Here is a 22,835-nt window from a genome sequence, read left to right on the forward strand (position 1 = left end):
AAGATCGTGGAAAGATAGCAGGACTTTCTCATTATCAGGCATTTGCATCATAGGTAACATACATGCCATATATCAGCACAATTCTGGATGCTTTCCACTGTGGGCTGGCAAAGCCATTTAATCTTCAAAAGAATTGTGAATGAAACTGAACACTAAACTGTCATCAAAGAATCCCACTCAACATTTTAAGATGAAGCAAATCTTATTGACTAACATGGTTGGACTGAGGGATACTTCCATGAAGAAACTATGCAGTGATGAGAACAGAATAGCAATAAAATAATCCCCGGGAGAAACTGGCATGTGGGTGGAGGGGGTGACGGAAGAGGCTGATGAATAATATTTACTGATTACTTACGAGATCATTTGGAGAAAACGGCCACTACAAAAAGGTTGTTTAGCGACAGTCTGCCAAATTTATGATTTTTGGCATAATCGAGCCTCTGTTGGGTGGCACAGTGGTTAGCACCGCTGCCTCACAGCTCCAGGGATCGGGTTCAATTCCAACCTCAGTGCACCTTTCTCCCAGTGTCTGCGCGAGTTTCCTCCGGGGGCTCCGGTTTCCTCTGAGTCCAAGGATGCGAAGATTTGGTGTAGTGGCCATGCTAAATTGCCCCTTAGGCGCCGCAGTCCCAGGTTCAATCCTGGCTCCAGGTCACTGTCCGTGTGGAGTTTGCACATTCTCCTCGTGTTTGCGTGGGTTTCGCTCTCACAACCCAAAGATGTGCAGGGTAGGTGGATTGAACACACTAAATTGCCCCTTAATTGGAAAAAAATGAATTGGGTACACTAAATTTAAATAAATAAATTGCCCCTTAGTATCCAACGGTTAGGTGGGGTTACAGGGATAGGGCGGGAAGGGGCAGTGCAGACCCAATAAGCCAAATGACCTAATTCTGTACTGTAGGGTTTCTATGATGTCCTATTGGTCTCCAACAATTATAACTATATTCCTTTTGGTCAGTTAAGATGCCAGCAACTGCAGTGGTTTCCTCCTCCATGCCCCACTGATCTCATAGAAATTTCAATAGGAGGAGTAGGCCACTTGGCCCCTTTAGCCTACGTCTCCAGTCAATAAGATCATGACTGACCTGATTCTGGCCTTGCCCTCATTTTCTTCCCTGCTCGACTTTCTTGTCAATCAAAAACATGTCTATTGCAGACTTATATATATCCAATGACACAGATTCCACTCCTCTCTGGGTAACGGAACACCCAAGTCTAACAAACCTCAAGAGGAAAAAGAATCCTCATATCCATCATAGATGGGGGAGACCCCTTACTTTTAACTGTACCCCCGAGTTCTATATTTCCTGAGGGGAAACATCCTCCCAGGATTCACCCTATCATGCCCCCTCAGATTCTTATATGCTTCAATCAGATCACCTCTCATTAATCTAAATTTCAATGAGCATAAGCTTAACCCGCTCAATCTGTCCTCATTAGACATCCCCTTCATCACAAGAATCAGCCTAGCAAACCCTGGAACTGCTTCCAATACAAGTATATCCTTCTTTAAGTAAGGAGAACAAAATTGTATGTGGTACTCCAGATATGGTCTCAATAAAGGTCCTGTAAAGCTGTAGCAGCACTTTCCTACTTTTAGACTCCATTCCCCTTTCAACAAAGGCCAACAGTCCATTTGCTTTCTCAATCATGCTCTACCTGCATGTTAACAATTTAGTAATTTATGTACCAAGACACCCAGTTACCCTTGTACCACAGATTTTTGCAGTCTCTCTCCATTCAAACAATGGTGTTTTTCTATTCTTTCTGCTAAAGTGGACAAGCTCATATTTTCTCACATTATCGGTCATCTGCCAAATTTTTGCCCAGTTCTTACCCCATCTATAACCCCTTGCATATTTTTCGATCCTGCTCCCAACTTGCTTTCCCACCTTTGTATTGTCAGCAAATTTAGCTACTATTCATCAAAGTCATTAATATTATTGTAAATAGTTGAGGGCCCCAGCACTAACTCCTGTCATACTCCAATAGTTACTGTTTCCCAAGCTGAAAAGAAATATTTATCCCGGCCATCTGTTTCTTGTTAGCTAACCAATCCTCAATCTTCGGCCTTTTGGCTGAGATGAGCGCCAGGTCGGGTGTGATGCCTAGATCTGGTCTGTTTCTCTCTTGTAGGGACCATGAATTGGATTCAGTTTGAATTTGGGTTGGTTTTTGGACCAGGCAGGGAGCTGGATTGGGGGTTCGCCCCTGTCCACCCTCTAGGCTCTGGCTTTATAACTCTGATAAAGTAATAAAAAATGTTTTACCCCAAAACACCATGAGCTCTTGTGTGGTGACCTTTTATGTCAACTTATCAAATGGCTTATTGGAAATCCAAATACATCAAGTGATTCCCCATTATCCACCCTGCGTGTTACTTCCTCAAAGGAATGCCAATAAGCTGGTAAAACATGATTTCCCACTCAAAATCATTTTGACTGTCTGATAAGATTTTCTGAATGTTCTATTATCGCCTTAATAATGGATTCAAGCAGGCCAGCACGATAGCACAGTGATTAGCCCAGTTGTTTCACAACTCCAGGGTCCCAGGTTCGATTCCCGGCTTGGATCGCTGTCTGCGCAGAGTCTGCACGTTCTCCCGGTGTCACCATGGGTTTCCTCCGGGTACTGCAGTTTCCTCCCACAGTCCAAAGATGTGCGGGTTAGGTGGATTGGCCGTGCTAAATTGCCCTTGGTGTCCAAAAAGGTTAGGTGAGGTTACTGGGTTATAGGCATAGGCAGGAAGCGTGGGTTCTCTTTCCAAGGGCTGGTGCAGACTCAATGGGCCGAATGGCCTCCTTCTGCACTGTAAATTCTATGATTATATGATTTTCCCTAGAACAGAGGTTAGGCGAACTGCACTAGTTTCCTAATTTCTTTTTCCCTCCTTTCTTGAATAGAGTTGTTATCTCAATTTTGCCAGTGGTGTTTGATGTAATTTCTACTTGGTCATAGGCTGGCTCAATGTCAAGAGAAGCCAAATTCATCTCTCCTTTGGTATCCAGCTCACATATCCATGTTTGAATGAGACAATTTAGAGCTTTGTAGCCATGTGGCTTTGGCAGAAACCAACCCAAGTAGCTGATATTATTGGTGAGTAAGTGCTGATCAATTGTAGATGTTGTCAATGGTGTCATGACTTTATTGATGATTTGGACGAAACAAATAAAATATTTATTTGGAGGGATATTGATGATTTGGAGGAAAAAAGTAAAATAAAATATTAATTGGTTAAGATAGATTTATCCTGCTATTAGTGGAAGAACATAGCTGGGCAATCTTCCACATTATGAGGGTGACCCGAGTCTCACGGCTAGATTGGACCAGCTTAGTTGGGGAGTACCTATCTCAGGTGTTCAGGACTTCAGCCTATTGTCAGAGTTTATAGCCTTTGCTGTGTCCACAGCACACCTAGCTTCTTCTTAATGCCATGTGGAATAGTCACTGGTATCTGAGAATGCAGCAAGGTAGGATAATTCACGCTGCACTTCTACCTGAAAATGCATCAGCTAGGTCTCTTATACTCAAGTACATGGTTGGTGAGGAGAAAGTTTAGAGACTCTGCCACCTTTTAGTTGCCTGTTTGCCTACACTCTGGTGGATATGGTGGGACAACAGTTTTTATCCAACTTGCTATTCGTGCGACCACTTAACTACCTATAAACTTTTACTTTTGATGCTTAGCATTATGGTAGGCTGGTCTAGTACTTTCATTGAATTGATGCCTCATTCTAAAATATGTATGGCCCTGCTCCTGCCATGCCTCATTGCACTCTTTAAGATTGTTTTTCTGGCCTGAAAGAAGTGAGGGATGGGTTGGTCCATAATTTTACAAATTGTGGAAATATAAATGCAGTTGATCACAGCCAACCATGCCTCATTAATTAATGGCTTAGTTTTTGTTAGCTAAATCCATCTGTCCCAGTGGGCACAATAGTCTTTTTTTTCCACAAAGCACAAAGATATCCTCACTGTGGAGATGAGACTTTGGAATCACACAAATTATGTAGTAGTTATTATTATCAATGCTTGTGTGAAACAACATGTCAGTAACAGATAGGCTAGTGATAAAGAATTAAGGTAGGTTATTTTCTCATCTTAGTTCCTTTAAATTGCTGATGACAGCTCAGTCCTTCAGGACTTGGCCTGTTGAGACTATTACCAAGTCAGTTTTAGTGGTCAAATATTTTACTCAGAGCAGCTTATATATGTGGTTTTCTTCAGAGCTTCTTCCAAATTATGCTCAGCTTGGACGATTATCAATTTATAAATTGAGGTGGAAGGTAGGTGACGGTCATCAAGAGGTTTTCTCAACATTGTTTGACCTGAAGCCACAAGACTTCATCGGCCCAAAGTCGATGTTGGTGATTTCCAGGCCGAAACACACTGAACTATATAGCACTGTGCCACCACCTCAGGTGGGTGTATCTTGCTGTGAAACAGGATGTTGGCAGATAGATATGATTCGGCAAGTACAAAGTGAAACAGTTTTCGACCCTAGACATTAAAGAGAATTTTACATGGTCAACTTGGTTTAGACTCCCCAAATCTTGCTCTAGTACACTGTCTGGGCCAATTAATAGTTCTGTTTTAAATCTTTTTTTTCAACCTGTCCCGCACAGGAATAAGCATAGGTCATTTGGCCACTCAATCCTTTTGTGGCATTCAGTTATACCTTACCTTTAATCACTTGCTTTGCTTCTTTTCCTTTGATACCTTCACCGTCACCTCACCTATTTTAATTGACCCAACGCAGACTTTTTGGGCGAACTGTCCCAGATTTCCACAGCACCTTTGTTTAAAAAGGTTCATGATTTCCTTCCTGAATAGCCTAGCTTTATTTTTATTGGTCTCTACCAGAGGAAATTGTCTCTCTGCATCTAGCTTTAAAAGCCCTTTATTATTTGAATACCTCCTTGATTACATCACCCTCAACTTTCAACTCAATGGAATAAAAGCCATGTGCAAGCAACCAGTTCTCATAATGTAATCCTCCAAGCCCTGGTATCATAACAGTGATTACAAGACAACTTTAGAGAGCATGGAGAAGCTACCACGTAGTATGGGACTGACTTGTGTGGTGTACTCTTCCCCTAAACGTTAGTGAGACAGCTGGGTTAGGGTTAGAGTTGAGAACAAACAAACTTGCAAACATTATAGATTTATTGAATTTAATTTCAAAACTTTGAACTCAACCTCTGAATTGTTAGTTCAGTACAATAAGTACCAGATTGTATCTCGTCTTTCTGTCTGTCTGTCTCTCTAACATGAATTTCATTTTGTACATTGTCCTTTTTTTTTAAACTAAACTTTTCCTGCTAATTTTGAAAAATATATATTCACCAACCCCCCCCAAACAAGGATTATTCCGCAAGGCAGCTTTCCGAAGAGACAGGGAAGACCAAACAATGTAATCCTTGATCCAGCCTTTCACTAGATCTTTGCCCTAGTGTTGCAGAAATCACCTCACCCAACAGCTATCATGTGCTATTTTGTTAGAATTTCACTGTAGAATCAATATTGCCTAAAAACAATTACTGCACAATATGACATTTTAAAATGAGGTTGGAGATTTCTTAACCCATTTGGCCTCCAGTTAAATCAAAAATTAGAACTTAAAGAAAATACTACAGATGTTGGAAATTTAAAACCACGAGCAACACTGAGCAAGTCAGGCAGCATTTATCGAGAGAACAGACAGGGTTTTTGGGAATGTGCCTTCCCCCAGAACATCCTACCTGTTCTTTTCAGATGCTGCCTAACATGCTGAAGGTGGTCCGGTGCTCAAAAGCTTTTGTCTTTAGAAGTAGCAAAGGAACAGGAGGATGTGCAAGGCAGAGGGATCTGGGTGTCCTTGTATGCGAATCACAAGAATTTATTACACCAGTACAGCAAGTAATTAGGAATGCAAGTGGAGCGGTTGTATTTATTGCAAGTGATGTGGAGTATCAAATAGGGAGTCTTGCTACAACCGCGGAGGGCATTGGTGAGATCACACCTAGTGTAGTACTGCATACACAGTTTAGGTTTCTTTATTTAAGGAGAGATTATCTTGCATTTGGAAGCAGTTCATAGTAGATTTACTAAGTTGATTGCCTTTTGAGAAAAGGTTGAGCCTGTACTCGTTGGAGTTTAAAAGAATGCGAGATGCCCTTATTGAAACATTCAAGATTTGGAGGGGACTTGACAGAAGATGCGGAGAGGATGTTTCCCCTCATGGGGGAAATCTCTAACGAGGGAACAGAGTTTCAAAATAAGGGCTCTCCCATTGAAGATGGAGAGGATTAGGAATGTCTTCTCTTTGAGGGTCATAACGTTTGGAATTCTCTACCCTTGTCTGCTAACAAGATCCAAGCTGGCTGGTGAAACCAAGATGTAGAACGTTTCTTTTGAGTTTATTGATTTGTTCAATTTCAGTTCGCCTTCCACACAGCTCAGTGTCCCAGATATCCCCTATTTATGTACTCAAAGACATCACCTGTTTCTCTTAACTGTAGCAATGTAATTGACATCAACACACCATATCAAGCTAAGGCATTGATGGGGTCTGGGTCATAGAATCTATTCAAGGCTGAGTCAGACAGATTTTTGATCCAACAGGGAGTTGAGGGTTATAGGCTGCAGACATGAAAGTGGAGCAAGGCCACAATCAGATCAACCATGATCTTATTGAATGGCGGATCAGCTTCAAAGGTTCTAATGACCTACTCCCGCTCCTATTTATGTTCTTAAATATTCTCAATATCATTATTTTGCTAGTCATTATTGAACCGAAGTTGAATTAGACTAGCTATATCAACAACATGGTTACAAGAACAACATAGTTACACAGGATGGATACTCATCAATGAATGGCATATCTCCTGATCATTGAAAACCACTCAACAATTAGCAACATTCAATCCCGAAATGCAATGGAATACTTACCAGTAGAATAGATGGGCACAGCTGCGACACTCAAAAAGCTCAACACCACACAAGAAAAAACAGTGCGCTTGATTGGTTTTCCTTCCATTGGACGCTACATCTACCCTGCTACCACCAGAACATTGTGCTTACAGTATGCATTATTCACCATATGCATTTCAACAACTGCTTAAGACAGTCCCCCAACTTCTACAACCAAGGAAGCAAAGAGTAGCAATGTTTGGGAGCAACAGCTCCAAATGTTCGTGTAAGTTAAACAGCAACTTGCATTGGGTAATATTTTAATGTTGCTGGGTCAGGATCCCGAAAGTCTTCCCAACAGCATCAGCATAATAATTGCAGCAATTCAAAGCGGCACATCATCTTGCCAGTGTTACTTCTACTCAAACAATTAAAGGCAACAGCACTAAAAATAATTAAATGTGTAAAGTGTGTATTCTCTCTACATGTTAACCTTAATCTCTCATTTTTTTCACAATTCTTTAAATGTCAATATTTATAAGGAGGAGGGTCAACATTTCAAGGGTCAAAGTAAAACAGCATCAACAATGAGAACGGAGGAAATGGATAAAATCAGAGTGGCTAGAAAACTGTCAATGAGGAACTGCTAACGTCTTCTGAAACCAATTCTGAATGATTTGTTAAAAGAATCTACTAGTAAATAAGATCAAATTACTCAAAACACTTTTAGAAAATTAATTCAACAAGATTTAAATTGCTAAAGTCCAAACTTAGGATTTTTGAAAATTCAAAAATTGCACGCATCATAATAATAGAATATCTTTATTGGATGGGATCATTCAATGCTTCCTTAAAGTTTTATTTATTTCAGGCCTGCGCCTAGCTTACAAGCCTGGCTGAGAGTTGGATATTTTTTACGGAACAGCTGGATAATTACCAAACTGGAGTACAACATGAACACCCAACCTTCAAGTTACCACCGAGACAAGTCTGATGCCTAACTACCTAATATGGGGAAAGGCCTGACAGAGCAAATGAAGCTGAGACAGGTCAGAGAGAAGGTGAACAGATGTAAATATAGTGCAGGCAGTGACTAGATTTTCCGAAAAGAACCAAGGTCCATTCTCCTGGGCTCCTACCCGCCAAAGTCTTTTCCCAGTCCAAAAATTCCATTTCCACACCACCCCATGCCTCCAAACAAGTCTGCACCCCACCAAGCTCAAATTCCCTCTGTCACCACGGACCCCAGATTTCTGCTCACCTCCATTTCACAGGACTCTCTTCTCAAACTCCAACTGCAATCTTGGTGCTTCCTGGCACTACCCAACACACTCCCAAACCGTGGGGATCCTCTCAAGTGTTTTCCATTTCAGTAATATCCATAATGTTCCACACACAGGAAATTCCCTCTGCAATGCTTCCAGTTTCTTGGTCATAATACCCCATTCTCATGAAATCTCCAAGCCATCATTAGGAATGTCCTGGAAGATCCAGTATATTCAAAGTATTCCATCATTTCCTACTTTAATGCTTTGTTGGTAACATGGCTCATCACTGATTCACCTTATCAGTGCAATGGCATATTTATATATTATTTTACTGAGGAATTTGGTTCTTAATTTGAATGAGGTGTTCTAATCTTCCAAATGCGCAAACAAATAACTTTTCAACCAGTTTAAACTATCAGCACCGATGGCAAATTAACTTGTCCCACAATAATTCTGAAGTATCAGATGCCATGAGAACAGTTATGATGCTGCTGAATTTGTTCCCTTTGGAGTTAACTATATTGCATGTTATCTATTGCACACACGAACATACAAATTTAAAATGCAGTATAAAATGCTTCACGACCGATACTACAATTCTGCTCTAAAAATACCTTATTTTATGTACAATTTTAATACATTACATGCTGGCTCAGTGAATTTTTCAACATAATACTGGATTTCACATTCCATTCTGTTTGAATCAACATCTGAGCATACATATTTTTCTGCAGTAAAGTATAGCTGTCTACTGTGTCATTCTGGTAGTAGAATGCTTAATCACGGACCGAAAGGAAGAACAAAAGCCATTTTAAATTCCACAGGTGTGAGGTCTACCTGCTTGGCTCAGAGTTGCACAAATATTATTGCATTCCATGGGATCTGTAAATTTAAATGCTAAAAACCCAATTGTCCAGCACGGTACGCCACGCCAACATTTGCACAGGAGACTGAGGACCTCCTGTGGTAACATTTGGTACTGAACAATATTAAAAGTTCAATATTTTTATACTGTCAGATCATGAGCCAGTACCTTGAAAATAACACTTCTCACTTGCAGTTGCAGTGTTCTAATGAGACAGCACACAAGTATATGTTAGCGTCGTTTATGCAGCAGGACTGAAAGCAATCATGGAGAAAATCATTATTTTGATGGACCTGTCACCCTGGTAAAGGAATAAAAGGTTCCAAGAACCAACAATGTAGTTGTAAAAATACGGTGAATAATCCACAAGAGAAGGTACAATTGTGGAACCATATCAAAAATTTCATATAACTGATGGTTAGAGTAATGTTACAATAGGATCATTTTTACTCGTATGAACATGTGACTTTCCTTGAATTAAACTGGAGGAAATTCCCTTGTCCCAGTTGTTTGTTGGCACATCCTTCACTCAATAATGTATTCTTCTGTGTTTAAACACTAGCATAATACACTTCAACCCATCACCTGGAAAACAGGGCCACATATTTTGTAGGGTAATTGTTCAAAGGATAGGATATGAATTATCTTCCCATTGCTGAACTCAAATTAGACTAATAAATAGGTTTTTCTGTAAAACCAGATGACCATTCATAGTCCAATTATGCTTTTTGATACGTCATCAACATTGTGCAGTATTTACCATATAGCATCCCCATCTTGTAAAAGTTCTAATTTTGTAATGGAATATTAATCCTCAAAATTGGAATTACTGGTGTGCCCTCTGTTCCCTACCACATATCTTAAGCTCTGCGGTTCTTTTTTGAAATCAATCCAATTATTTTTAGTTAGCACTTACCAAATGTATTTTGTATCTTTCTGTTTGTTTAGCTTCCAAAATCTTTTATGAAAAAACTCAACTGGGGAACTACATGTGGTCTCTCCAGTACATCAGAAACAACTATCACTAGATATTGAGAATAACTCTTTCTTCCAGCACAATTTCCATTGAGTCTGAAAATGCTGAATGAAGAATGTTCTTTTGGGCAAGACAAAAATCAGATTTAATCGCAACAGTGATTAAATCCAAATGAAATCTACTAAATCAGTTTCTTAAATATAATGCACAATAGAAGGCATTTTTACACACAATTCACATTTCTTCCTGGTTCAGATTGTTTAAAGCAAATGTAATTTTTCTCATTTCCTTTTCTTAGATTGTTTACATACACCAGGAGAAAAATTCCAGATGAAGCTCAGACCTGCAGTCAAATAATTCTTAGATTATAAGACCAGGTATGGTCAGAAAAATGAGTCATTAAAAATATTACAACTTATTAGTGCAATCAAAACTAGAAAGGAGATCTGAAGATGTTACTTTGGGTTTTGAAGAAAGGTAATCAGTTTAAAAGATTGTGTGCAACACAAAAGAGAAAAAATAAAATGTATTGGGTCATTCTGCGGTTGCATTCGGCATTCACTGGCAGGTCCTCCCCCTCCAGCCAGTAATATGTCAAACACTGAGATAGACTCAAGATATTCCCAAAGCCTGTCCACCACCTTCAAGAGATAGGTCAGAAGTGTGATGTAATACTCTCCTCTTGCTTCAGTGAGTGCAGCACTAAAACACAAAAAGCTCAACACCAACCTGCTTGATCAGCGGCACATCCAATTCCTTATAAAATTCATTCCCTCTGCCACAGGTGCACAGTGGCAGTAGTGATAATCATCTATCAGATGCACTGTAGCAACTCACCAAAGGTCCTTTGGCAGCAGCTTCCAAACTGGAGACCTCTACCACCACAGCAAACAAGGGCAGCAGATCGCTCCCACCCTCCACCCGCAAGTCACACATCTCGACTTGGAACTATATCACTGGGTCAAAATCTTGGAACTCCATAACAGCACTGTGGATGTACATACACCACATAAGGGGATCAGGGATTATGGGGAGAAGACAGGAGAATGGGGATAAGAAATATATCAGCCATGATTGAATGGCGAAGCAGATTCATAGATACATAGAAGATAGGAGCAGGAGACACCGTTTGGCCCTTCGAGCCTGTTCCACCATTCATCACGGTCATGGCTGATCATCCACCTCAATAGCTTAATCCTACTTTCTCCAAAGATGTGCGGGTTAGGTGGATTGGCCATGCTAAATTGCCCGTAGTGTCCTAATAAACGTAAGGTTTATTAGGGGGTTGTTGGGTTCCGGGTATAGGGTGGATACGTGGGTTTGAGTAGGGTGATCATGGCTCGGCACAACATTGAGGGCCGAAGGGCCTGTTCTGTGCTGTACTGTTCTATGTTCCCCATAGCCGTTGACCTCATTCTCCCCAAGAGCTATATCTAGCTGCCTCTTGAATATATTCAAAATTTTTGCATCAACTACTTCCTGTGGTAATGAATTCCACAGGCTCACCACTCTTTGTGTGAAGAAATGTCTCCTTATATCTGTCCGAAATGGTTTACCCTGAATCCTCAGACTGTGACCCCTGGTTCTGGACACACCCACCATTGGTAACATCTTCCCTGCATCAACCCTGTCTAGTCGCGTTAAAATTTTATAAGTCTCTATGAGATCCCCCCTCATTCTTCTGAACTCCAGCGAGAAAAATCCCAACCAAGTCAATCTCTCCTCATATGACAGTCCCGCCAACCCTGGAATCAGTCTGGTAAACCTTCGTTGCACTCCCTCGATGGGCCGAGTGGCCTAATTCTGCTCCTATGTCTTATGAGTGTCATATAGCTAGAATTTCATGAAAATAAAATTAAAATAACTTTAAGTTTCTTTGTTTGAAATCAACATAACTGGTTAAATTCATGAAACCATGTATTATTCATCTCAAATATTAAACCCATTGAGAAACCCAGGATACTAGTTTTGGTTGTGTAGTAATACTCTCACTTCGGAATCGCAAAGTTCTCAGTTTAAACCCTATTCCAGTCTTGAGCACATATTCAATACTGTGCTGTTCGAGATGCCAGCTTTGATTAGATGTTAAACCGAGCCATCTGCCTGCAAGGTGGACATGGCGTTATTGAAGTGCAAAAGACTTCTCCCAGCTCCCTCTAAAAACATATTTAATCTACAACTATTAAAACAGTTTAATTGGTCACTTATTTAACTTCTGTTTGTAAGACCTTGCTGTGTAAATTGGCTGTGATGCCCTGCATTACAAATTTAAGGTCTCCATTGTCGGTGAAATTCTGAGGTTTGAAAGCTGCTATACAAAAACATTAGTTTCTTTCTGTCTTTACTTAGATTTAAAATAGAGAAATTGAAATTAAAATAAAAAAAGAACCCTCCAGCAAAAGGCAATTTGGCCAGAAATAGAAGAGGAAATGAAATTCTGTTTATGTAAGAATGAAATGTTAATAAAATGGATCATTTTAAATAAAAGAAATCAGAGAAACAAAACAAATAGTCTTAACAACTCAGCTTTTAGGAATATGATTAGCAGACTGATGTCAAAGAAATGCATTTTGTGTCAGCTCGTTAAAATCTAACTTTAAAAGTTAAAAAAAATCTGGAAATCCAGAAGGCTAAAATTTGTACTGCTGCCTTTGTACGTACAAACCAGTTATCAACCATTCTGTAAAGTACATTACACCCTCATTAGAACACTGTTTTGGAGCCAAGTATTTGGAGTATACTAGCAAAGTGTGTGCACAGTAGGGAATATCCTCGATCATAAAACATATCATGAAGAAATGAAAGAGCCACAAACTAGTAAACATGTGCCAAAGATAGATTTTATAAAAATAATCTAACAAGGATGTGTAAAATGACCTTCATTAATATTTAATGTTTGCAGCAACAATACGCAAAGAGTTGGTTAGTGTACAGATTTTTAAAGTAATGTGTCATTGCCTGAGCACCAGGAGTCATCTTTGTTACTACAACCTATGCAACTGCAATTATGGTAGAGTACATCAAATTTGTTTTGTAGATTTTAGTTGTGTATTTATTGTTTTTGCATAGATATGCGAATAGCTCTTTGATACTAGCGTGGTTCTCTGAAATAAAATATATTGAAGAGAATTCCCTTTCATTTCAACCATTTGTTTTACCCATGTGAGGAAATAAACAGTTAAAAATGGAATGTTTCCAAAACATGAGACAGTTGGCTCACATTATGTGCCATAAACACCCATAAGTTGGTGGCAAGCTTTTGCAGAAGGCTCTACAAGTAAACCTACAGTAGTGTTCACAACATCCCCATTTTGTAAAAGCATCTAGCTGTCTGAGAATAAACTTAAGCAGAAACATAGTATCTAGGCTAAATTCTAATTCTTGACAATCTGCAAAAAAAAAGTTCCAAACAATGGTGCACACCATCTGTTCACAAATACTGTATTTTCCATTTAAGCACAAGGTCAACCAGAAGTGAATGATTTAATATGGACCCCAATAGTTAAATATAAATCTATGCCTTTTATTTTCTTTTTGTGCTTTAACCTTAGCACAGAAAACGCAGGTCACACAGTATGTAAAAGACTTTTCAGTTTAAATAACTCTATGCAGCCTGGAAGATCAGTATTTGCAGATTGAAACATCGATTGGCAAATTAATGTCAAATTCACAAGTTCTCATTCTGCGCCAATGTAAATTTATATGTATAAATAACTATCATTACAAGTAAAGCTATAAAAGGGCAACAATTTCTGTAAAGTCGAAATCAAATTCAACTTAAGAATTTCTTAAATTGTTATATAAAATTAAAGGGAACGAGTAGATTGGAAATTAGTTGTTTTTTAAATTTAAAGTACCCAATTCTTTTTTCCCCAATGAAGGGGTAATTTAGCATGGCATGGGTTGCGGAGGGGAGACCCATGCAGGCATGGGGAGAATGTGCAAACTCCACATGGGACAGTGCCGGGATCAAACCTGGGTCCTCGGCGTCTTGAGGCAATAGTGCTAACCAAAAATCTGGGGTCGAGAAATGTTTTAAAAAAGCAAAAAAAAAGAAATGGATTTGAAGTTTGCACCTAAAATTCCTATATTGGGTTGGGGGGGGGGGGGGGGGGGGGGGGGCGTGAGTGACTGTTGCTTTGCTAAAATTGCAAATTAACTTTTCTTTTTATTATAGATGTATCTGGGCCCATCTAAATTGATTTCATCTTTTTTTTTCTCAATTGAATCAGGAATTCCCTAATAGAGACCATGCCAGCTACCTTCATTCAAATAGAATGAAGCTGCAGGTGGGCAACAACATTCAACTTAAGTCTTTTCAACCCAAAATCGTGACAGAGCAAGAGTGTTATGTCACTTATTTTTAACCTTTAAGATTATGTCACTTAAGATTCCACAGAATAACTATTTTTCAGCTTAGCACATGCAAATAAATGAATTTTTAAAAGTTTATAAATCTGGTGGGTAAAAATCCCAGTTCTTGTATTTAGCTTTTCTTATTAGATTATGTCTTAAGGTTGACAGAAAACACAATCTAATTTGGAAGTAAATATTTGTAAGGTGGTGGGAGAAAGAAGTGGGAATCTAGGAGTCTTTACATGGTGACTGGATGAGTGATGCTTTTTGGAAATGGTGGAGGGCCCCATTACCTTCAACATATTTCATAGTACAAAAATGGCTAATATGACCAAAACTGCGTCAAGATGCATAAGGCGATGTGATTTTTAACTTGTTCACATATTTGATATTTTATGGTCAACACAAAAAAGTTTTTAATGTCAGATCTAAAATTCATAAAGTTACTAATTTCCGGATACAAGCTAAAAAAAACATTGATTGTATTCATTTGTAACAGGGCTCCATTCGAGAAGCAAAAACAAAGTCGGCATTGCAATAATTTACCATATTTTCTTTATTTTTCTGGCACTGTTGTTCCTTCATTCCAATTTATTTAAAAAAGGATATTGTTATATGAAAATTGAGTATATTCATATTTTTTAGCAAAGATTCCATGTGCAGTTCCTCACTATATATGGCAATGATAAACAGTTTTATTTATAATCACAGGATTTATAGAAAAGCAAAGCCATGGAGTTCCTAGAATTAGTTATATTCTTTATCGTCAAACAGTAATACACATTCCTGCCATTATTAGGTGGTGCATAATGTCTTAAAAGAACTTATAAGCTGAAAAAGATACAAAACTAGTTAGACAACATCTAGAAGTGTGTAAATAATGACCCTTGGTTTATTAAAAACATAGATGTTTATAGGTATAGACATCAAAATAATGAGCAGGCTCGAAATGCAGGAATAATCTGAATGATGTGCTTTTCATACATACGGCAATACATGAAGATACAGATTTAAATATTTTAAAAAGATTATGCAATTTAATATGGTGGTTATTATTTCAAAAGAACCAATCTAGAGCAAAAAATCAACAAGTACTAATTTGTCCTTTTAAACTAAATCAGGCAAATAATAACTAGTTTTTCATTTGGCAATTGTTTCAAGGTTTTATTTGCTGTTTTACATTAAAATATTCAATTATGACGAATTTACAAAAAAATGCTAACAATCTACAATATTGATTGACTATGGTTTCAACAGAACAATCTTAGGGACGGTATGGGCTTGAGAACGATTTCTTTCAAAATTAAAAAAAAATAAACAGAAGGGTGACAGGACGGATCCACTAAAGAAATTGCAAATACAACTTCGTTAAAAAAAAAACTGGCACAATTTAGTACAACAAAAACAAAGCTGGTAAACAGTTAGCGTTTTCCAGGATAAATGCGCAAGTAACTAACAGTTGAAAACAAAACCTCCCCCTCCACTGATGAAATTAATTATTTTTTCAGAATCGCCAACCTAACAGTCTCCAGATGAAAACTACTTGCATCTTCTTGCAGCTGGGGCCTGGTAATGCACTTCCAGACTTTTACCAAACTGTTAACATTTTTTACTCTCAAAGATTCCCCAGCAGATGAAAAAACAGCGAACTGTGTGTTTTCTCTCCACTAATACACCGAATGTCAAACGAACAAAGGAATTTAAAATTCCCACTTCGACCTGGATTTTTTTTAAATGTCCCCTGCAAGCCACCCCCTCCCATACCCACCCAAGCCTTCATCACCTTTTCCCTGAGGGCACAACTGAAAAAGCCTGTGCTCGACACGGATACCAGATTATTACAGCCCTCAAAACCCCATAATTCACTGAAGCGACCATCTAAAGTCGCAAATTAATCTAAAATTTCACTTGATCATGATAGTCAAAACGAAAAACCACAGAAGTTTCCAAATTATTTGACAACGCCGCTATTATTTTTTTTTAGAAGTCACATACCTTACTTGCCCAAGTGCAGGGATATATTCCCAGAAATAAAACACATTTCCAAAGTAGACACTTTGAATACTGTATCCATCTTCTGTATACACAAAAGACAACCTAACATGATAACCAGACATCCAGCCCCGGGACTACAGTGATTGGTGCAGCATCGCACCAGCCCGGCTGTTGCCTGTTGACCAGATTGATTGGTTTAAGGTCGGTCCGAATTGCTGTTATGTAACACGCTGCTTCCCGGTTGACTCAGGCCGCCGTCAGTCACACGCTTGGTCTAATCAATCACTCCTTTCCGGGGGGCAGACAAGCAGCGCGGCAGCTCCCATTGTCCAGCCAAGCTGTCAATCACTCCAGCCGGAGACGGAGAGGAGGCGGTGGCCACCACCGCCCCCAACACACACAGACACACACTGCCCCGCCAATCAGCGCGGCCCCAGGCGCCGATTGGCTGGGCCGGCTGTCAGTCAGCCGGACACCCAGCGCCAGTGGGCGCGAGCCGCATCAATCAGGCGGGGCGCGCAGGCGATTGGCCGCGCCAGGCGTCCATCGGGCGCGGACGGACCTGGCCAGCTTTTAATATTCTGACATCAAGTTAGGTTGACGCCGCCCGTCGCCTGTTTAGTTTCTACGCATTTCGTGTTTTGTATTATGTCTCTTTCCCCCCTCCCCTCTCCCCCGACGGCTCTCGACGCCTCGAAGCGGCAGGTGACAGCTTAGAAAATAAAATGGCCTAAAATCCACTGGCCTACTCACTTGCCAGACTGAAGGGAGAAAAGGCCTCAGTCATAAGTCAGACAGAACAAAGCCAAACAGGTACAAATAAAAGCCCCAAGTAGAGAAAAAATATATACAACTGAAAAGTTAGCCCCCATAATTATTGCTCCTTATAAAAGAAAAAAGTGACTCAACAGTTCCGCTATTTCTTTTGCAATAACTATCGTTTTCACGTGAAACTCATATAAAATACGAGGGGAAGACAGGTTAGTTTTAATGTATTTGCTGAAGAGGCTAGAAGTGTTTATCCCCCCCCCCCCCCCTGAGGAGCGCTGGCATTTTAAGATAATCGCAAAAGTCGGGAGGGTGGAAGAGATTCGAGGAATAGCGCCTTATCCCTCGGTCCCAGGGCCAAGGTACTGAAGGTTCATCACTCCCAAGAGTCTGCGAGACGGAACGGCCGTCGCCGACACTTGGGATTAACTCACAGACGCGGCGGCGGCGACCGTACTTTACACCCACCACCCCCAAACTCAGCGCACAGAGGGAGACGGACGAACAAACAAGACTGTGCAGTTAACAAGCACCGGTTGCTCTGCTTCCCCCCCGCCCCTGTGACCGTTGTGTTGGAAGGTTGAAGGGTGCGCGAGCCTGCTTTTTAAACTTACCGTTTGTTGGGGAGCGCGAGGCGGCGAGTCAGCAACAGCGGTGACGTCATTCAACCTGTCCGCCCGTGACGTCACATACACCCGGCGCTCGGAGCCCAAACACTGTCCTCACGTGAAGCCATTGTAAACACCAGCCTGGAGGAGGACGCATGGTCTAGGCTGCAAAGTTTCTGCTTGCTTTTTTTTCCTGCAGAGGATGTGTTGGATACATTCTCAGTGATTCATTTTTCATATAAGTTTTTGGTTGGGTTTGCAGACGTTTCTCTGTGTATGCATACATATAGGTCTTCTGTTAAAATTACTCCAATTATGTATCGGTTTACCAGTTGATTTGTAAGGTGGTTTGTAAAGCAGCATGAACCTGTACCCGGGGCATTGCAAACTTTGGCAGCAACTAACGTCCAGAGCTATTTTTCGGAGCGGGATCCCGGGGGTAGAGCAAATTAAACTGTTAGAAAGTGAGATTTTGCCTCTCAAGTGGTCTGGAATCCAAATTTTTAAACTCTAGTTACACAGTTTTGTGAGCTCAAGCTGTGTCTCCTTTTACTGGGACATTTCAAAGCAAAGAAGAAAGCTCACCGTGTCACGATCTTTTCTACCTCATAACTAATTACATTTTCAAATATGGGATGGTAATCTTGAAGTCTGTTTTCACAAAAAAAAGCTTCAAACTAGACGTCCTTTAAGTATTTTATTGTAAAATGTATTTTAGGTATAACTCTTCATGCAAATTCCAAAATTCTGCCACTAACTTTTAAAACATGTAACAGTGATAAAATAACGGAATTACTGTACTCACAAAATCCAAATTAAAGAAGAGACCACTGTCCCCAGCTCTGCAGATTGGTTTGTAACATGTTTCTTTTAATTTTCCAAAACCAATGTGGAATACAATATCATAAAATGACATACTTAATTCCCGACACTATATCCAATTAAACGTTATACTATCTCAGATGAAAATTGTTTCATCTATTCTATAGCAAGATCTAATATGTCCTGTGCTGTAAGTGACCCAGTAATGGGTGGCACGGTAGCACAGTGGTTTGCACAGTTGCTTCACAGCGTCAGAGTCCCAGGTCCGATTCCTCGCTTGGTCACTATCTGTGCGGAGTCTGCACATTCTCCCCAAGTCTGTGTGCGTTTCCTCCAGGTGCTCCGGTTTCCTCCCACAAGTCCCGAAAGGCGTGCTGTTAGATAATTTGGGCTTTCTGAATTTTCCATCAGTGTACCCTAACAGGCGCCAGAGTGTGGTGACTAGGAGATTTTCACAGTAACTTCATTGCAGTGTTAATATAAGCCTACTTGTGACTCTTAATTATTATTATAATTAAGGTCAAACTGATGGAAATTGATGGAAGTGGTGCTATGGGATCCACTTTCGGATACAATACTTGTAATTTCATATGCCCAACTTTAGTTTACCTTATATGGATAATAGCAGATATCCGGGAGTGATTGTACAACGTTTGTATGTTATAAAACAGAAACATTACAAAGAAGCCCTTGTCCATATGCAGCAAGACCGAGACAGCATTTAGGCTCTAGCTGATAAGTAGCAAGGAATATTCACACCCCACAAATGCCAGGCAGTGCCCATTTCCCCTTGACATTCAACGGCACGACCTTCACTGAACCTCCACATCAACAGATTGGGGACTACCATTGACCAGAAACCGAACAGGACTAGCCATAAAAATATTATAATAAGCGAAATACTGTGGATGCTGGTATCTGAAACAAGAATAGAGGATGCTATCAGGAAAGCAACGGAGTTAACTTTTTGAGTCATAGACCCTTCGTTGGAACTGAAAGGAGGGAGAATGTTAGAGCAAAAGAAATTGCAACAAAAAGTAGCAACTTTAAGAACAAACGACAGATGGCCTGGTGGGAGAGGGAGTATTGCATTGAAGCAATGCTTGTATGTAATATTTTTTTAAAAGAAAGAGCGATTTAAGATGGAAATAAAAGGTCAAAATCTAAAGATGCTGATCTCAGCGTTGAGTCCCAAGGGCTGCAACGTGCCCAATCGGAAGATGAGATGCTGCTCCTCCAGCTTGCACCAGGCTTCATTGGAGAATTGCAGCAAGCCAACAACGGACATGTGGCATGAGAGCAAGGTGCTGAGTTAAAATGGCAAGCAACAGGAAGGTTAGGCTCATGCTTGAGGTCACCCAGTCTGAGTTTAGCCTCCCCTGCATAGAAGAGACCGCACTGGGAGCAGGGAATACAATAAATTCATTCCATGAATGAATTTTTAAAAAAAGTGTTTCTAGCTATCGTGCAAGATTACAGCATTGACAGAAATTCTTATGTGAGTTTTTTAAATTATACTGTGCAGTTCCCAAGGGACTGTTTTGTTTTCTTCTGTGTCGATTACTTTTGATAACGACAGCTGCCATGGTAAAAGCTAACTTATTGTGCCACATGTATTTAATGTGTGATGATATGCATGCTAAAATATTAACATTTGTGACATAATTACCGGAAATTTATCAAGTGAAAATCCAGTTGTTTACCAAGAAAATAACAGTCAGTGTATATAATGTTACAGTAACTGATATGGAAGTGTCAAAGCTGTTCTGTTTATCAAATGTTTTTAGTTACATGGCTACCATATTGAATTTCAGAAGAAGGGACAGGTTGCTTATTTTTAATATGGAGATCATGACAGCAAGAGGTAAACTTTGTTTAATAATTAAATAGCCTTTTGTGTGCAAGCAACATTTGCATTCTTTTCAGATTTCTGCCATCATGGAATTGGATCAAAGTAAAATGTGTTGAAAAGAAAGGCCATTTAATTTTGAATATTGCATTTAATATTGAATAAGTCAGCTGTTGAAAAACAATAACTTTACTTTATTTTGCTTAGTACCCCAGAATATTTAAGAAGGTTAAGTTGTGCTATCCCTCGTTTTAAAAGCCCCTTTTGTTTTCTCACATATACGCCCTCACGACACAGTTGCCCAGATCCATAGAATTCTTTTATGTGAATACGTATTCACAGTCCTCAATCAATGCTCCGCTATTAGCAGCCACTAGGAGGTGTCTACTCATTACCCCCTGACATTTTCATTCAGAAATGTAACTATTAGGTGTTTTCATCTAGGGTAGTCAAAGAGATAATTTTGTGATAGCCATGAAGAATCCAGCACATGTTTATGGAGTCGAAAGAAATAACTTTATTTACAATTACATATATACAACTGCAGCAGTACTTCACCACTGCTCTCTCCTCTAGCTAGTTCCACACTGGCCAGCTATATTTTTGCAGGTGACCGTTAATGATTTCTCCGCCTTCCTCATTGGAGGAGTGTGGTAGTCGGTATTCGGGGTATTATGATACCCAGGTTGATGCTATAAGGCCATTGGTGTGGGAGGTACCTGAGACAGCTATATCATTGGTGAAGCCTGCCTGCTGGTTCTGCCCAGTAAGGCGGAGTATAAGAGCCTGTGTCTCCCTAGAAGCTGCATTCTGTACCTGCACTGCTGAGGAAAACATCTAGTCCAATAAAGCCTTCAATTGTCATCCAATCTCGCTTCTGGAGTCATTGATCGAGCATCAATTTATTGGACTAGATTTTAAAGAATGGAGCTCTGAATCAAGCCGGAGTATCTGCAACTCAGCCCCCACGCAGCAAACTCAGCGTCAGCCTTCAAACACTGGCTGGCGTGCTTCAACGAGTACCTCAGGACAGCCACAACTACACCCACGGAGGACCAGAAGATGCAAGTTCTCCACTCGAGGGTGAGCCCAGAGATCTACGCACTCATCGAGGATGCGGACAATTTTGAGGCAGCGATGGACCTGTTCAAAAGACACTATATTCGCCCAGTAAACCAGCTCTAAGCCCGACATCTGCTAGCGATGAGGCGACAAATCCCCGGGGAATCGCTGGATGAATTCTACCGTGCGCTCCTGGTATTAGGTAGGAACTGTGATTTCCCGCAAGTTTCAGCCAGGGACCACACAGAACTTTTAATCCGGGATGCATTAGTTGCAGGTATGCCGTCCTCCCAAATCCGCCAGCGGTTGCCAGAGAAAGAGACACAAGGCCACAAGGAGGCACGGGCCCTTGCTAGCTCCCTGGATGTGGCCTCCCGAAACGTCCGCACGTACGTCCCCGACCGCGCGGCATCCCCTTGGGCAGCTTGGAACCCCCCCGTGGCCGGCCCCGATGCATCCCCCATCCCCCGACAAGCTTGTGCCGCACAGCTACCAGGCAACCCTGGGGGGCCCCTCTGTTATTTTTGCGGGCAAGCCAAGAGCCCCAGAAGTGCTGCCCAGCCCACACCTGCAAAGGGTGCGGCAAAAAGGGCCATTTCGCGACGGTATGCCAGGCCCAGGCGGTCGCCACGGTCTCCGGGGGCAAACCGGGACAGCAATCACAATTCCCTCCACGAGCCACATGCGGCCAGCGGGCGCCGCCATCTTCCTTTTCCCGAGCCACGTGCGGGCCCTGGGCACCACCATCTTGTTCCCCAGGGACCATGTGTGACAGATGGGCGTGGCCATCTTGCACACCCCCAGCCATGTGCGACCAGTGGGCGCCGCCATCTTGGCTGGAGTCTCAGGACCCTGATTCGGATGACCACACTCCGCCCAAGGAAAATCTCCAACTTTTACCATGACTCGCCTCGGTGACCCTGGACCAGTCTCGACCCTGAACGCTCTCGACCGCGCGACAACCGTGCTCATCAACAGGCGCGAAACATCCTGCCTGATCGACTCCGGGAGCACAGAGAGCTTCATACGCCCCAATATGGTAAGGCGCTGTTCTCTCACCACCCATCCAGTTAACCAAAGAATCTCCCTGGCCTCCGGGTCTCACTCTGTAGAGATCAAAAGGTTCTGCGTAGCGAACCTCACGGTCCAGGGAAGGGAATAAAATAATTTCCGGCTCTGCGTCCTCCCTCACCTCTGCGCTGCCACGCTCCGAGGGTTAGACTTCCAATGTAACCTCCAGAGTTTAACTTCTAAATTCGGCGGCCCTATACCCCCCCTCCCCCCCCCCCCCCCCCCCCCCCCCTCACCGTCTGCAGCCTCGCGACCCTCAAGGTCCAGCCGCCTTCCCTTTTTGTGAACCTCACCCCGG

At 41.2% G+C, this 22,835-nt stretch overlaps 1 protein-coding gene across 9 annotated transcripts in view; it reads right to left on the reverse strand.

Annotated features, from left to right (window-relative positions):
• LOC119969045 (zinc finger and BTB domain-containing protein 20-like) overlaps positions 1-17,803 on the reverse strand; it is a 430,652-nt gene extending 412,849 nt beyond the window's left edge. For 5 of the 9 annotated variants that reach the window (XR_005461285.1, XM_038802213.1, XM_038802207.1 and 2 more), the window contains exon 1: positions 16,358-16,669. The gene's annotated coding sequence lies outside the window, so the exon portion shown is untranslated. Of the gene's footprint in view, positions 1-16,357; positions 16,672-17,739 lie in introns of those variants that run through there. The other 4 variants (XR_005461286.1, XR_005461287.1, XM_038802209.1 and 1 more) reach the window with 4 other exon arrangements.
• Between the last annotated feature and the right edge of the window lie 5,032 nt (positions 17,804-22,835).

Source organism: Scyliorhinus canicula, chromosome 7 (assembly GCF_902713615.1).
Source record: "Scyliorhinus canicula chromosome 7, sScyCan1.1, whole genome shotgun sequence".
NCBI classification, from domain to species: Eukaryota; Metazoa; Chordata; class Chondrichthyes; order Carcharhiniformes; family Scyliorhinidae; genus Scyliorhinus; species Scyliorhinus canicula.